At 39.1% G+C, this 3,498-nt stretch overlaps 1 pseudogene; it reads left to right on the forward strand.

The window, feature by feature from the left end:
• The first annotated feature begins 1,982 nt into the window (after positions 1–1,982).
• Positions 1,983–2,651, forward strand: LOC119530395 (annotated as a pseudogene).
• Positions 2,652–3,498: the final 847 nt, after the last annotated feature.

Consider the following 3,498-nt stretch of genomic DNA (forward strand, 5'->3'; position numbering starts at 1 on the left):
TAGCACTGCAAGTACACAATGGAGGCAAAGAAGAGTTTTCCTGGAATATAGGAGATCCCCCAGGGCGTCTCTTAGTACTACTATGACCTGTGATTAAAGACAATAGAAAACTGCAACAACTCAATCCAGGTAGAACTACCAATGACCCAGAAACTTTAGGAATGAAGGTTTGCATCACCCCACCAGGCCAATAAAAATGGCCAGTGGAAGTGCCTGCTAAGGGTAAAGGGAACATGGAATGGGTAGTGGAAGAAGGTAGTGATAAATATGAACTATTTATAGTTCTGTAAATGTGACCAGTTACAGAAATGAGGACTATGATGGCATAAATATTTCCTCCTTGTTTTGTTATTGTATTTAAGTTAAAGGAAATCAAATTTGAGAACCAATGTCACCGAAGGACTTGCACCCTATTCTGGAGAGATTTAGTGCATTACGTGAAATATATGTTAGGTGAAATATATGTCTGTTACTGTGTTCTACTTAGAGATAAAGTATGGTTTAAGGTGATGTGTATAACTGACAAGTTGACAAGGGGTGTACTGTGATGGTTAGATTTATGTGTCAGCTTGGCCAGATGATGGTATCCAGGTGTCTGGTCAAGCAAGCACTGTCCTAACCCTTACTGCAAGGACATTTGTGGCTGGTTAATAAGCCCGTATCCAGGTGTCTGGTCAAGCAAGCACTGTCCTAACCCTTACTGCAAGGACATTTGTGGCTGGTTAATAAGCCAGAAGGCTGGTTTATTAAATCATCAGTCAATTGACTGCATCCATGACTGATTACAGCAATGGAGGGTGTGTTTTCTACAATAAGATAATTCAATCAGCTTGATTTAATCCAATCAGCTGAAGACTTTTAAGGAATAGAGAGAGAGAGGACCTTCACTTCTTCTTTAGCTTGTCAGTGAAACATTTCCTGAGGAGTTCATTGAACACCTTCATTGGAGTTGCCAGTTTGCTGCCTGCCCTATGGAGTTTTGACTCTTGCATCCCCACATTTGTGTGGGACATTTTTATAAAATCTTATATTTACAGATATCTCTTATTGATTCTATGTCCCTAGAGAACCCTAACTAATACAGCCAGGTTTCATTCCCAAACACATTGAGTTAAGAGAGAACTCATCCCCATTAGGAAGAATTCACTATCACCCAGACAAGTGTATATGGTAGTCATTCCTTAATTCCTTCACCAAAAGGATCTCTTGGGGAAAGGACTTGTTGACACAGAGTCCACATGGATATTGATACTAGGAACTGAAAGTATCATGTTAATCCTTCTATTGCATTAGGGCTATATGGGGACCAGATAGTAAATTGAATTCTAGCTCAGTTTTGGCTCACAGTAGGTCTGCTAGCTCTCAGTGGCTATTTTCCTGATGAAGAGTATATATTTGGACAGTTCCTAATTGACAGTTGGCATAACCTCCACATTGATTCCTGGCTTGTGTGGTGGGAGCCATAACAGTGGAGGGAAGGCCAAGTAGAATCCATTAAAAATTGTCCCTTTCCTTTCACCCTAGCTAAGACAGTAAATAAAAAACACATCACCTCTTGGGTGAATGTCAGAGAATGGGACACTTTAAAGATATAGTGGATGCAAGGGTAGTGCTCACAATCATCCTCTGTTGATTTAGTCCATCTGGCCCCTTCTGAAAGAGAAGAATTGCCAGTCAAGTATTCTTTGTCCAGCAAAGCCATCCTTCAAAATTAAGGGAGATTTTCAAATTTTCACAGAAAATCAAATGCTGAGAGAATTTTTTAACAAGAGACATGCCCTGTAGGAAATACAAAAGGGAATTCTGTCAGCTGAAAAAAAATACAGGAGAGAGAGGTGTGGAGGAGGACACAGAATTGAAGAGTATTAGTAAGAGTAAATTAAAGAATAAAAAAGAGAGATAAAAATATAGATCTAACAAATAAAAACCAAAGAAAGCCTTCCAGATGCTGCCACCCCCTGCTGCAGCACCTGCCCACAGCCATGGTCAACCCCACTGTGTTCTTTGACATTGATGCAAGTTCCTGGGCCATGTCTCCTTCAAGCTGTTTGCAGACAATTTCCAAAGACAGCAGAAAATTTTTGTTCTCTGAGCATTGGGGAGAAAGGATTTGGCTATAAGGGTTCCTGCTTTCACAGAATTATTCCTGGGTTTATGTGCCAGAGTGGTGACATCATATGCCATAATGGCACTGGTGGAAAGTCCATCTATAGTGAGAAGTTTGATGAAGAGAACTTCATCCTGAAGCTTACAGGTCCTGGCATCCTGTCTATGGCCAATGCTGAACCCAACACAAACAGTTCTCAGTTTTTCATCTGCACTGCTAAATCTGAGTGGTTGGGTGGCAAGCATGTGGTCTTCTGCAAGGTGAAAGAGGACATGAACATTGTGGAAACCATGGGGCACTTTGGGTCCAGGAATGGCAAGACCAGCAAGAAGATCACCATTGCTGGCTGTGGACAAGTTTAACAAATTTAATTTGTGTTTTGTCTGTACCACAAGACCATTCCTTCTGTAGCTCAGTAGAGCATCCCACCTCCTCTGGTCTGCTCTCAGTATCCTATCATCTTTTTGCTCTCGCTGCAATTCTTTGGGTTCTACATTATCCTCCCCCTTCCAAGTCTAGCTGGATTGCAGAGTTAAATTTATGATTATGAAATAAAAAGTTAAACAACAACAACAAAAAACAAAACCAAGGAAAAGATGGTTGAATCAAGAACTGCCTTTACAGTTATAACTTTGAATGCTAATGGTTAAACTCCCCAATCAAAAGACACAGATTGGCAGAATGGATTAAAAATTATGACCCATCTATATGCTGTCTATGAAACTCATCTTAGACACCAAGATACAAATAGGTTGAAAGTGAAAGATGGAAAAATATATTTCATGCAAGCAGTAACCAAAAGAAAGCTGGGGAAGCTATACTAATATCAGACAAAATAGACTTTAAATGCAAAGATGTCATAAAAGACAAGTAACAACACTGTATATTGAAAAAAGGGGTAACTCATCAAGAAGAAATAACAATCATAAATGTTTATGCACCCAAGCAAGGTGCTCCAAAGTACATGAAGCAAAGGCTGGCAAAACTGAACGGAGTAATAGATGACTCTACCATAACAGTGGGAGACTTAAACACACCACTCCCTTCAAAAGAAAGAACAATGAGACAGAGGATCAATAAGGAAATAGAAAACCAAAATAATATGACAAATGAATTGGAGCTAACAGATATATATTGATTGTTGCACCCCCAAATAGCAGGATACACATTATTCTCAAGAGCTCATGGAACATTCTATAGGATATATCATATGATGGGCCACATATGATCTTAACAATTAATAAAAAGTAGGTATTAATAATTTTTAAAAAACTGAAATTATACAAAGCACTTTGATCATAATGGAATGAAGCTGGAAAGCAATAACCACTGAAGAACTGGAACTTTCACAAATAAATGGTGGTTAAAGAACACTCTCTTAAACCATCAGT

The sequence above is a fragment of the Choloepus didactylus genome, chromosome 3 (genome assembly GCF_015220235.1).
Source record: "Choloepus didactylus isolate mChoDid1 chromosome 3, mChoDid1.pri, whole genome shotgun sequence".
In the NCBI taxonomy this organism is placed as follows: domain Eukaryota; kingdom Metazoa; phylum Chordata; class Mammalia; order Pilosa; family Megalonychidae; genus Choloepus; species Choloepus didactylus.